Genomic DNA, 14,788 nt, shown 5'->3' on the forward strand with positions numbered 1-14,788 from the left:
ACCCGCCCACCCCCCCCCCCCCCTGGGGGTACTCCCTTATTTAGGCTATACAGGTACGTGCCGCAGGACAGGGTATACGATTTTACTCGCCTCTGTCATAAACCGGGTTTGGTTACACGATATGTGCGAGTCTAGCTTGCGAGCAGGCTCACCTTTGAGTACTACGTACGAGCGGCAGTTGAATACTTACCTAAGCTCCACGATACACATAATTTTCGTTCTTCGCGAGGTCGCCTGAGTGTTCGTTGTCATGTTCATAAGTAGCGCTATTCAGATCACATTTTTGTTGTCCATTTGCCGCTTCCTTCTTGTTAAAATTATAATTGACACAGTTTGGCTCCATGTAGCATTGCAGTTGGCAGATATCCTCATCGTTGACATCAATAGTTCGTATCACGTGATTCTCCAGTCGGTAATCATGGATTGGATCAATGGTGAATCGCAAATTACGACAGTGACCTAAAAAACGAACATTTTGACCGATTCAAGCCTTTAGAGCCAGTGAGTCTCGTGCTCCTTTAGAATAGTTTGTTATCGGGGTAAAAGAAGGGAAAATAATACGAAATAAGGTGTCAGATGGGTCCAACCCTCGTTGACCACTCAACTACCTCAGGACAAAGATATCCGAATTTTCCAAAATGTCGTTCCGGAAATTTCCCCACCATTTGATTTTCCTGTCAGCAATCCTGGAATTTTTGGTTGAATGGCTCGTATTTCGGAATTAAAATCAACAAGTTTAGGATTTTCCGGGAACTTTCATTATTAGACCCCCTTTAAAAGTTTTAGAATTTTCAGTCAAAAGTGTCCAAGTTTTTCCTCAGTTTTTTCTCTTGCCGATTATTTTCTCAGCCGCTAGCTTATTCAAGTTGTTTTTCAACAAAACCATCGTCAAGGGCTGGCGTCATACACTTGAACGCTTTCCAGCAACTTTCCACGAAATATGCTAGAAATAACGGATTTGTATGTTGGGAAAAAAAATATTCCTTTATTACCCAGGAGACATAGCGCAAAACATCGCTACTTTATGGTGTTTTTCATGTCTCGTAAAACAGTTTTCCATAGGCCATCTTCAAATTTTCGCTATTGGACTGAAACTAGCTTGCAAAGGGATATAGTCTACTTGCATTTCAAAAGATTCCAGCATTAGCCTCAGTTGCGAGCTAGTTCCAATCCAATACCGAGAATACGAAATGGTCTATTAGGTCCCAATTCTCAAACTGCAACAATTTGGCCATGGGGGCATGCCCAATTGATTCTGCAATCTCAAGGTATCAGCCACCCCCTCTTAAAAAATGTTGGATCTCCTTTCGGAGCCTTTCGGTGACATGTATCTTAGTTTATATGACTTTTATGGTTTTGTTAAAAGCGTTTTAAGGTTACAGTATACCTTCAGGGGTGTCTCGCGCGCAAGCGATGTAGCGCGTGTAGTTTAAGCTGTAGATACCTAAACCCCTATATCAAATTAAAGCTTATGGAGCTGGCTATCAAACTATACCAAGAATTTTGAAAGAAAATGAATTGCCGAATTTTTCACGACCACTAAATGCGAGCGCCCGAATCACCTTTCGAAAGCTACAAGTCAAAGCGAATTTCGTTTTTCGCCAATTTAATTTTTTCCTCGGTTTCAGGGCCCAAAGCGCTTAAAAAACGTGTCTGCGTTTTGGCATATTCAATTGCAGTAAAAAGTTACAGAACATTTTCGAAATAGGATTAAAAAAATGTCGAGTGATCGTACAAAAATCGCTCTCGAAGAAAAAGTATTTCGAAATTAACAATTCCCAGACACGCTTTTGTAGTTTATATGTTAAACTAGCCACTGTCCAAATTTAAGAGCAATTGAACAAATTCCCTTTGAGTTATAATTCTTTAAAGTGTCTGCTTCCAGTGAAAAAATTTATTCGAGAAAACAGCGCTAAGAAAAATTTTCTGCTTCGCAAACAAACTCCGCCCACAAACGCCTTCAACTGGGTTCTCAGATAACTAAGCCAATCAGGGCAGGGAAAGTTTACTACCGTTAACCTCCTGGTGAAATTTACGCGCGAATCTCTAAAAAACTCTTGTGTTTCGCAATGCGCTCAAGGAACCGAAGGCAGAGAGATAATTTTTCTGTAGCTCAGTTTTTCTTGAAGCTGGTCTGGCAAAATGGGGAAGACTGAAAATGGATACGAACGCTAGAGTGGCTGAGCGAAGGAAACAAACACAAGAAAGCGCGGAGAGCAACTGTGTGTGGGCAACTGTGCATGGATAATATTTCAAATGGTCTCAATGAGTCCGACGATTCGTCGATATCGGACTCATCAGGACAGTCTCTGTCAGCATCCCTGTTATTGCTGTCAAGTTCCGAAATTTTTACAGAACCTTTCTTTTCTCTTACCACGAATATTTGCCCGCCTTATACGACAACTATAGCTTCATCCGCGTGGCGAACTTTCGCTTCTTCACTCGTTGATGTATTTTCATTCGTTCTTCGCTGTTTTCGCTTTTTCGAACTGGTCCATGGTTTAAACGTGGTCTATGTTTACTTATAACATAATAGAGACACGCCTAATACCAAAAATGCTGGGTAGTCAGAACAACAATGCTGATCAACTGAGCAGTCAATCCGTGACATCCATATAGGTAATTCCCGCGAAAATCGTCTCGGTTGATTGCATACGCGCCATAGGGCTGTCAATCAAGAGGTAAACTTTTACTTCCGGTGAAAACGTAAAACCGCCATTTCTCCGCCAATATTTAGCCTTTTTCAATTTTTTTTTCAGAAATTAGAGATTATTCTTCGACCACTATTTTGACTCAAAAATCCAAATTTGAAGAAAATTGCCGACCCGAAGGTATACTGTAACCTTAAAGCGAGATGTTTGCCAAAGAGGAAAATTCATGAATTTCATTCATTTTGTTTCCACAAAATGCAACGACAGCTGTCTTGGGCATATCAAGGCCACCCGCTATAGCTGAGTATCTAACATGCTCTCATGCCAGCGTTAAGTAAATTAAAATCAGTCTAATTTTATAGAAACCAGCGAGTAACGTTTTGTAAAGTTTTTGCAAAATTTTAGGTTAATTAGTTTTCTTGCTTTTAAAATTGCGCAGAAAAGCAGTTTCATTCCAACTTACGGGAGAAAGACTTTGTGTATTAATGAGCACTTAATGACTAGCCTCAAGGGAACCAGTGAGTTTTTTTTTTCCCTCGACCCTCAATGAAAAAACATATGGCCAGCACGCATCAGATAAATTTACCGTCCTATATAATAACTCATTTTGCAACATTCCAGGAAAGATAAATTTATGAAACATTGCACTTTACTTAATGCAAAACTTTTCAGTAGTTTTAATACAATGAAAAACTAATTGAGGTATGAAATGATTAGCTTAGAATTTTCTGTGCTGACAAAATATACAATTTTGAGCTTGCAGTCCATGCATGTTAAGAGTTATTAACAATCCTTTCCTCTACCTAGTTATATACTTAAAGGGACACTGTCCCAATTTTTAGCTTGATTTTGGAAATCTCAAAAACATATATCGATCTTTGGAAGCTGAAAAATAATGGTTTTATTTTGTAGAGCAGTACTCGACAAATGATTAAAACCCATTTCTGAGGAAGTAAGGATGGCTAACGATGGCGAGGATGGAAACGGATTGTGATATAGATTTTTGAAAAAGCGTCAGGATGTCAGTTTTTCAAAGGTTCAAATTCGGTTCGAAAATCGTTGAAATTTTGTAAAAATGCTTCTGCAGTGTGGACTTTGTTCAAGAAATTACTTTTATGCCTTTCCTCCCTTCCCAGCCTAGGGACTAAAAATCTAGTGGGCTGCATAACTGCGCTCGTTTACTGGGCACTAAAGTGAAGACAGGCAATTCCAGATGGAGTAAAATGGCTAAGGGCAAAGACCGAAAGCCGATTTAATCATACAAATTTTTTGAATTAATTACAAAAACAATTGGCTATAGAAATTGTGTTGAGCCCCAGTAAAGGTGAGGGCACAAAAACGCCAAAGCAGAATGATAAAATCATGCTGCCGCCCCACCCAAGGGAAATGCAGCCCACCAAATATATGATTAAACACAGAGGGGGATTCCCCTATCAATCGACCACATGGACCAAAATAAGAAAGCTCTGAAACTGTAACAATAATGGCCAGTTATAACAAGGGCAAGGTGAACAGTTGCCCCACTAATCTGCTCCCGCTACCCTTTCGACTAAAATACAAATTATTACCCGCTAAAATTAACGTGAACTGCAGCCCTTGCCAATCAGTTCAGAAATCCATAGCAGATGGGGATTCCCCCACATTAAAGATAACAATGGCCTAGAACTCGGGCAAAGAATGCCTGTCAGTACAGAGAAATGAGAACAGCTACCCTTGCCAATCTGTTCTCCTAACCCTGACTACATGTACTTACTTGATGAGCAAACTATACAAAGGTAGAAAATACAGGATAGCTCCGAACAGTGAACATGGAGCATGGGGAACTGCTGCCCTTGTTAATCAGAACCCCTTACTCCCCGAAAGGTTAAGCAACCAAAAAGTGACGAGACTGCTGCCCTTGCTAATCAGTCCCGTCACCCTTCAGTGACCTGCACATGGCTTCCCCTGCAAGCCATGCAGGTAATCCTAAGCTAAGACATAAGTGAAGGTATCCTAATATACTTAAGGGAGGCATTGGACCTCCAACGACCCAAAGCTCTGATCTGAGCGTCAGACATTCCCCGTTCTGCAGCAAATGAAGCAGCGCCGATGCGAAAACTATGCCCCTTGTAGCGTGTGGAGTCAAGCCCGCAAGCATTCAACGAAAGAGAAAGTAGTTCTGCAAAATTGGTCCTTGAAACTGGGCTGTTATCAAAAATAAAGGAAAAGTGGACCTGGCCGATTTCCCCTAAGTGATAAATAATCCAGTAGCAATTGTACCGGACAACACAAATTATGACGATGCAAAATTATAGAGAATGGACGCTGATTGTAGCTATGTTTAAAATTACCAAAAGTGAGTTTCATAGCCACCACCCGCTTTGAGGAATCTACTAGTTTAACCAACTGGTGAACCTGCAAGGGGACACTCGCATCTTTTAGGGAATTGTAGGTAATCTTCCCAATTCGCAAGAAGGCAAAAAAGGCTGTCGAGCACATGGCCCGAAATTGACAACTTTGATACTGGGTAATAGCTAGTTGTGTCGAAGACTCAATGATCCTGTTGAGTACTGGAAGTGTGATAGGTAAGCGACTATCTAAACGTGAACCTATCTTACCATAACCTTTGAGAATTTGGATAATAAAAAAGGCTTTTGTAGGATCAGGATGGCCTAAAAATTTATGTGAATAGCCTAGGGCAGAAACATATGAACTCACAGTAGACGGAGCATATTTGTTGCCATACATATAAGCAATAAAAAGAGCCAATGTATGGGGCATGATGGGAAACGCACTCAATGAACTGGGGGGACAGCTGGGCCTCTGGTTGAGATGGTTGCTCTGTTACTGGTATGCTGGGGGGCTCCTGGGCAGGAGCAACCGGGTTCTCTGATGCTGACACAGGTACACGTGCACATCTCCTTATGCCCTTCGAGGCAGGTTGGCTTTGAGTGGCAGTGCTGCTCGCACGAACACTTGCCCAAGGGCTGGCATGTTTAGTAGCTCCAGCTGCTGCCCTACCGGCACAACTTTGAGACCCGACTTTAGGCATGACCAAAAATCTGCAACTCAAAAGGAGAGAAACTTGGCAGGAACAGAAACATTAAAACCAAATAAGGCTGACACACGGTCAGGCACTTATAAATATAACCTGGCAGGCCGAACCGTGTCAAGACAAAAAGCCGACGAGTTGGCTGGCCCATCAACGCCAGAAATTAAAGAAGGTGCCAGCATAACTACATATGCCTGGCAACCAAATTATACATAAAGATGAAAAGGAAAACAAATGCCAGGATAACTACATATCATCAGTAAAAACTGACAAGGTAGCATAACTACATATGACTAGCTGCCAGTTAAACTAGCCATGACTACACATGACTAACTGGCCATAAATAGCTGGCCAAATTAAGGGCTTTACAGAACTACATCTGACAAGCCAAAATATATCAGTGCAAAAGGAATGACTGACCAAAATAAATGGGGAGTAGCATAACTACATATGGCTAGCCAAAATAACCCAACATAAAAACGCCAGAATTTTCGACTAAATTAACTAAGAAACAAGTGGCTTTACGCCAATGCAAGGATCAATTCGCCCCAAGCAGACCCAGAGCCATTCAAATGGCGCCACGATAACTCCGGTAGAGTAAATACTGCCCTGTTGGATTAACGTGAACGCCATTCCTCAGGTATAAGTCCTTATGGGGGCTGTTGAACTCCGAATGAGACCAACAAAAAACATTAGCAAAATCATCCAACACAACGCCAACATATTGATTTAAAACGGACGCGTTGTGCCAAAAAGACATAGCATGCGGCACGGAAATGCCACGTGGGATGACACCACAAACGCCGATTGCGCGAACAGAAAATTCCCTTTTAAGCAAACGCACAAAGTCCTCAATATTAGAGCCTACCGTCTCAGGAGAGGTATGGGTAAGATCGTTAGTACCTATTTCTAAGATAACAATATCTGGAGCGAGGTCTCTGACCACATGAAGGTCATTTGCCTGAAGTGTTTGCACGGTGCGGCCACCGACGCCATACAGGTGAACCAACGCTGTACCACGAAGTTTAAAATCGTTCGCCGCGCGGGGATCAAAACCTAACTCCAAATCGCGCTTAAGGCGCCTAACAAAAGAATGGCCTGAAATAAGCACTTTAGGGACAACCTCTGCCGTAAATAAAGCTTACCTTTAGACCTGAAAACGAACGTCTCACCCTGCGAGAAGCAAGAATGAATGAATGAATGAATGACCGATGCTTTGTAACCAGGCCACGAGTCATGACATCACGAGCGGGGGGTTAATACAATGAAGAAAACAAACCCCCATGTCCAAGCCCCCGCACGTGTGGTATGCTTTACATAACAATTACTGTTGCACAAGAATGAACACACGTGCTTTCAATATTGCACCATTAAAACAAACCAAATTTCCTGGGAAGAAAGACATAAAAATTCTATTTGCCTATTAAATAATCTCTTTAATCATTTAGTTAGAGCTAATTAAGTTCTTATGACATAAATTTAGGGACCATTTCGGGAATTTATAACAGTTTTAAGCGAATGTATCTTGACAGTGTCCTTTAATACAATCCTATGGAATTTCTTACAGCCTGGAATTCAAGAGCTTATTGTAATTGAAGTTTTTCTAAATGTAGAGAAAATTTGGACGTTGAAATAATTTAGTGGTACTGACCCTCGCTAAATTAATTAGTATGATGGCCAAAACAAAACTGAAGGACACGTGAAAAAGAAGTATAAACTCTAATTGCGAACTATGTATATAAAAAAGGGCGTTAAAAACTACTGTGTGTCTTGTTACACGTTGCCAGAACTATTGATACACACACTAAAGCAAGAGTATTCTGAAACGCCGAATGAATTGAACCTTACCTTGCGTCTCCGGGATCACGAAATTCAATAACACGAAAGCTGAGGAGAAAAATAATGAAGACATGTTTACGACAAGTGTGTCAAACTCATTACAAAATTGGCGGCTGGTAATGTTAAATTCCGAATAGAAGTCTCGAAAGTTCAATGGTATGAATCATAAGCTGAGTTGCAACATCTGAAGTCGATCATCAAAACATGACAGCTCCTTATATTAATCATCTTCAGATATTAGCAGCCGGTAAAACGTAAATAGTTTCCCTGTATTGTGGTTGGTGGATTAAAGTTTTACATGATAAAACGCAATTCTATTAATTTGACAAATCGTCGCTTTTTTTGTCTGTAATATGAATAAGAAAAGGAAGATACTGCTGTGCTTACGAAGTTCACCATAATGATAAAAACAAATCGAGTTAAGGATGTCTTGCGGTTGGTACATTAATAGTAATTTTATAGTAAAATATTCTATTATTTTGACTTGGTAAGGGCAGAATTTCGACATTACTATAGGGAAGAAGGGGGACAATTAACAAGTTTCAAGACGGTGGAGTTAGTTTAGTTAAAAGCAAAGCTCTGATATTTTTCTCACATTGAGATTTTGACAAGGTTGGGCACTGAAGTAGTCACTCAAACTCTGCGAGGATTCGGCTTCTACAGGATAGTTGACAAGTAATTACGGTTACGTACAATTTATATGTTGTCATTCTTGCTGTACTGCCTAAAGGCCCTGTTAAACTGGGGTAAATTTAGGTTCATTACACCTAAGAGGTCAGGGCAAAATACGGTCAATTGGCAAGTGCTTTGAACTTGTCGCGTAGTTTTGATACAAGATTCGTAGCACGAGAGGTCGCCTAGCATAGCACTCCCTGCATAGAACATGTCCCGCAAGTTCTCGTTGCAGTAATTGTTGGAAATAGTAGAGCTTGATTTTACTTTTCAGAAACGCTTGATGAAAGGAAAACGTAAAACCTCCGATCTTCCAATATCAATTTTAGTTGAAACCTTTAAGCTATGCCGCCTACACTAACACACCATCGAAGACCCGGTGCAAATAAGTTCAGGTAAATGATGGCAAGTCTCCGATTGCCCCGATTTTCGAGTGAAACGTATTGACGACGTCGTTTGGCAAAACAGCCTGTTACCGCTGTTAATCACACTTCGTATTCAATTTCAACATGAGAATAATTTATTTACTCTTCAACTCCACGTCGGTGAATAATTGTTACTTATAAAATATTTAAGATAGTACGCGCGCTCTCATGGTCAAGAGATGTGTTTCGATGACAATATGTAAACACGGTTGTGATGTTTATTTTAGAGAACAATTCGGAGTTGGAGATTTCTCGGGTTTGCATAACTGTCTCGAATTCTCCCAACCCCTGTCGTGTTTAGATGAGACTTTGTAAACACGGAAAAGTCCCCTACGGCTTAAACATCTTCTTTTGAGCCCTTTTGTCACCAACCAGAGTTTAGGACTGTCTTGTACGAGGAATCAGACCAAACTAACTCAGGAATTCTTCACTGCGCCTTTCAATAATACGCGGACTCAAAAATTCAAAACGCCACTGTCAATGAAATGTTCGGCGGCTCCTTCCAGCTTCCGACCACTGCCAAGCGCGCGGTAATCAAATCGTTCAGCACAGTCCAGACAACGAAACAGTGTGACGCGCTCCACCATTAGCCACCCAACAACTTGAAATATTTTACAAGTTATGCGTAAGTCTGTTGTCACGCAAAGGCAGGGTTGCCACAGGTCAAGAGAGAAAATTGTTCAAGGTTACCATGATCTCAACGACGTTTTACTCAAAAACCTATCAGTCTTAGATGAATGGTTGGGAAGGAATGCTGTTGGGGGAGGCTGGAGGCCGCTATTATATCTCGATATATCTGATGCTCTTTAAGTTAATTGGTATTTTGTATTTTGATAATAAAATCGACTGGTTTGACGGCCTCTAGATCACGCCTTCAGCGCTCGATGGGTTTCCACAAAACACTGATCCCCTCCCCCCCAACCCCCGACTGACACCCTATAAAGTTAACGGGAAAAAGAAAAGAAAGCCCAGAAATATCAATGGGAGCGATTCAAGTTCATCTTAAAATAAATTTAGCTTACCTGAAATTTCCAATCAGGGAAAAGTCAAGGAGTTCTGAATAATGACCTCTATGGCCACAATGAACAGCTCAACCGGACTGAATTATTGGCTTGCTCTTTATATGTTGTAGTGCCGTAAGGTTTTGCAAATTTCCATTTTCAGTATTTATATGGCGGACCTAAAAAATATAGGAACGTTATAAAGGAAGATGTTTAAGGGGGGGGGGGGGGTGGGCTTCTTAACTACAGATTTAGAGCGGTTGCTAAGGGATTGCTGAAGGCGATATTTAGAGGAAGGCTATTTTAGAGCGCTTTGCAGTGATAAATGGTGAATTTTTTTTATGGGGGAACGATTCCTTTGAAAAAAAAAAAAAAAGATTTCGCGTACGTAACTAGTGCCAGTCCCAAACCGCGCGTTAGAATTTTAAATCCCTAAAACTTGGAAGAAAAGAGGAAAAATTCCGATTTGTCCCATGAATCAGAAATAACTTAGCCTTATTTAAAATCGTACGCATTGAATTACGGTTTACACGTAAAAGAGGAAGGCTACTGTAGAAAGTCTGTTAATACTGGTGTTTATTACCTCATAACTTTTATGATAATGCGAGTTTCATAAAACCCGAACGTAGCACTAAGCACGTGGACGTTCTTAATTCGTTGACACTGATTTAAAATGTTGCGTTCAGATGCCTATTAGGTTTTACGATTTCTGTTATTCTGGTCGCGTGACTGGTCAAATATGGCCTTGATTTGAAACTTTTGCAGGACTCCTCAAAGGAACAAACCTTTACAAAAAGCTTATCCTTAGGAAGTCTGGTTTTCAAAATACGAAGCTTAGAAACCTTCCATAGCAACAAATTCATGACCATTTGGTAGTGCAGTTAAATATTCGAATTCGCAAAAAACAATCATTCACAATACTAAATACTGGTTTGAATTCTGAACACACGCAAGTATTTCAATTATTCCTCGCTCTAAAATTGGTCTAAATGTGTTAAGTTGTTCGGACGGTGTTGCTTTTGCAGATTGTTTTTGTTCTGCTTCAACACTATTAACAGTTGCGATAAAAACAAACAATAACAGCGAATTGTTAATGGAATGTTGAGGACTAATAGTCGGAAATTTCTCCTGCCCGTTAAGATTTGTTTTTAATTGCGTTTGATTTTCTTCCCGAAATGTTTCATTGAAAATAATTACATATAAGCCACCAACAAACCTATCACCATGCTAAAACCTGTTCAAGTAGGCGTGACTACAAACAAACTCTCGCGCACTGTGATTGGCTAAGAATGACTTCCAGACAATTCTTTTGGGTGGCTACGGTAAGGTGCGTTGCACTAGAATGATTTCGTGCAAAATAATTATGATAATGCATTCTAAGGGACTAGCAACAATTTTATTTTTGTCATCGCATAATTAGTCGCTTAGGAAGTCTTCAAAACGCTTGTATATACCAATCTTTGGTATCGTGAAAATGTTTTGGTATTAAACTACTGAATTTGTCATTGTAGTCTTGGTTCAGAAAAAAAAAAGCACAAGACATTAACGGTAGAAAGGCCTTGTACACCAAATCCAGTGACCCCTTTCGTTTAATGCTCTTGAGAGCTAGAGAAACCGAAATAAGCACCGGCGCTGTTGGCCACTTTGACACGGCTGCTTTACATATATAATTCTAATGCAGTGACTCAGGATACACGAGTAAATATTTGATTTCTAACAACAGCAGCGATGAAATAGATTTGACTGATGGCGTTACGTCGTAATGTCCAAATTTCACAGGACGAATAAACTAAAAGCCTCTCTTTCAAATCTCCGGCGTCTTTAAAGCGTTTAGTTTACACGCTCTTTGTTTCATTTTTGTTTTGTTTTGTTTTGCTTTTTTCATCGTAAGGCCTAAAAGGTTGAAAAACGTACTTAACTGTGGAAAACCACGTAACCACAGCAACATCTTTCTTTTATTAGCGTTGTCAAAGACAATTATCATTATTTTACATGTACGTATTAATAAAAAACCAATTTACTGCTCCAAACACATTACAGGGGACCACTCTAGTTGTAACAGTCAGTAATAATTAATAAGTGTAAGTCCATGGAGCTGGCATATTTGAATACGGAAGAAGTTTAAACTTACTTCAGAGGTCGCAGCTTAGCTCATGATTCATATCATCATTGTACCACTGGCCAAAGCTTCTCGCTGGAATGTAACACTACCAAACGGTTTTTACAAAGTTTTCGAAAACTTGTCGTAAAAATGTTGTTCGCATTTTCCGGCCTTGTTTTCGTCTTCTTCGCTTCCCTGTTACCGGATGCAAAAGGTAAAGCTTTTTTTTCATTCACTGTTAGAAAATATTCTATCTTTATTGTGTTTATCATGATTTTTGCCCGCGTATAGTACTTTTTGAAAGATGGACCAGCAACATTTTTAGTGCCCTAGTTTAAATAATTAAATAACATGAATACTTCTTTTCACAAGAGTCGTTACATTTTGGCGTTAATTTCTGAACTGTAGGTACATGATCGTGAATCAGTTAAAACTAATGAGCGCTTCGCTGCTTTCAAGATTGATAAAAAAATTTGTTGTATGCTGATGAAAAGTAACTGCGATAACCATTATGTATTTTTGTTACAACATTTTTTGATCGAAAAAGAAATTGTTACTTCCCAAGAAACTACTGACAAAACTACAGTCTTTACTGAATATAAATTTTGGGTGTCAAAAAGAAAAACTACTGATAGGAAAGTTTTTTTTTTTTTTTTTTTCAAATAACCACCAGCCAGCTTATTTTTGTTTTGTTTTGTTTTTTTGACAGGATGAGCGACGAGTTTTGAACTGGGCTTAGTAATTCGTTCGAAAAATAAGAAATTTTTTAGACCTGCCACACACAAATTTGTGTGTTAAGCTCATAAACTAGCAGTGTTAAGTCTTTCAAAAAGGAAAAGAATCCTAACATTGCGCCGGAAAATACGATACTGCGCAGTAAACGGGAAGCAAGCAACTTAGACAATTTGTCGATGTTTTTTTTTTTGGTAACCTGAGAAAAGTCCGTTAGGAAGCGAAACTTGAAATGACTGCTGTTTCTTAATAATCATAAATTATGTTGTAAAAAAAAAACCGCGATCGAAGAAATGAAATATATGTGGAATTTTCATATTCAAAAAAACTCTGCAAATTACTCTAGAATTTAAGAAAAATGAAAACTTAATGAGCTAGTACGCGAATCTTTTTTTCTGAAAACTAAGTTGAAGTAACAACTAGTTAATTTCATAGAACTCTGTTCTGTTTTCCTAAACAATTTCTTAAGAAAAAAGAACTCAAACAGGTGGCTTTGACATGCACATGCAAATGTGTTTAGCAATTGTCGTACGAGACTCATTTTCTCAAAACAAAGTTACAAACTTCATGACTTATACTCAGTCAAAAAAGCCTTACACTGAAAGTAAGTTCACGCAATTATGCTCGAGTTCAAAGAGAATTTCAGGACACGTTTGGTTAACTCAAACCGTCCAAACCAGCACATTCTTCCTGTTTTTCCAATTTTGTTTCTAAATTCACCTGTGCCACATGCACCTACTCGAGGTGCTTCATTACCGGAGTTTTCCAAAAATGCAAAACTAAGCTAAGCAACTTTTTAAAGTTTGGCCTCTGAAGTTTTATGGTTGTAAAGTTCTGAAGAGGTGCAGGGCTTCAGAAAAAAATGTGATATAAATTAGATAACTTAAAAACGTAAAAGTTCTTTCTTTATGAAAACAAAGGCTCGAAATCAAAAGTTTTTTTTTTTTCTGAATAGACATTCATTCCGATTTTTCTTCATGAATCTTTTAAAACTAAAGAGAATTAAGAATCCTTATCTTGCGCCGGGAAATGGTACACTCTAAACGGGAGGCAAGACTGTTTAGTTAATGTATTTGACAACCTGAAGGAAGGTTCGTGAGGAAGCGAAACTTGAAATGACTGCTGCTTCATAATGATCACAATTTGCGGGTCTGTTTAATGGCCGATCCTGTTGTTCAAAATATAAAGCGAACCGAGAAATGACAATGTTGTATTTTTTTAAGAGATAACTGTCATTTGCAAAAATATGCTCTGCAAATTACTGTAGAATTTCCGCAAAATGAAAAATCAATGAGTTACAGAAGCGCACGAATTATCTTCCTTAAAAGTAAGTTGAAGAAAGACCTATTTCGAGTTTAATAAACAACATGAACGAAAACCTCGATTAATTTTTTCATCAGTGTTACACAGTAAATTCACCCAACCATGCTTGACTTCGAAGAGAATTTCAGCACACGTCTGGTTCACTCAAACTGTCCAAACCAACATTTTTTTTTCCGTTTTTCCAGTTTTGCTCTCTAACTTCACCGGTGTTACATGTACCTACTCGAGATGCCTCGATACCGGCGTTTTCCAAACGTAATGACCTCTGAAGTTTTATGGTTATAAAATTTTGATCATAGAAAACTGTCGTGTAAACTTAAAATCGTAAAAGCTCTTTCTTTATGAAAACAATGGCTCGAAATCAAAAGTTTACTTCTGAACAAACTTTAATTCGGATTTTTCATAGATCTTTCAAAAGAGAAAAAAAAATCCTTTCATCGCGCCGGGAAATATAATGGCGCGCACATTGGAGCGAAAATTGAAATGACTGCTGTTTCTAAATGATCATAGTTTACGGGTTTGTTAAAAAACTGTCATTTGCAAAAAAATAGACTCTTCTAATTACTGTAGAATTTCGGCAAAATGAAAAATAAATGAGTGACAGTAGTGCGCGAATGACTTTTCTTAAACTAAGTTGAAGTAACAACCAGTTTAGTTTCATACAGCATAGTTTCATCTCATTGTTATTAGGGCTGGCGAATGGTCCCTAAAAAACTCTGGGTCTCGCAAAATTTTAGTCGAATTTCACGGGTCTTGCAGTCTCTTTTTTTAGCGGTTATGTGCGTCTCGCACTAGTCTCGATTTTTATACGAAGCTCTCTCGGAGTCTCGACTTTTTGCAGTTGCAAGGTTAAGGGTTTCGAAGTTCCTATTCCTTTATTTGTTTTAATAAATGACGTCTTCTCGTCACTTGGTATTGAATTTAAATAAAGCAACTTTCCAATTTGCGAGAAACGTTAATCCTAACTTCTGCCAAATTGTCTGAACTTCACAAAAAGCTACAAAACTTACCGC

The 14,788-nt window shown here is 39.1% G+C and overlaps 1 protein-coding gene across 1 annotated transcript in view; it reads left to right on the forward strand.

Annotated features, from left to right (window-relative positions):
• LOC145488887 (uncharacterized) overlaps positions 1-14,788 on the forward strand; it is a 163,806-nt gene that overhangs the window by 128,321 nt on the left and 20,697 nt on the right. The window lies entirely within an intron of this gene.

Source organism: Orbicella franksi, chromosome 6, assembly GCF_964199315.1.
Source record: "Orbicella franksi chromosome 6, jaOrbFran1.1, whole genome shotgun sequence".
Taxonomy (NCBI): Eukaryota; Metazoa; Cnidaria; class Anthozoa; order Scleractinia; family Merulinidae; genus Orbicella; species Orbicella franksi.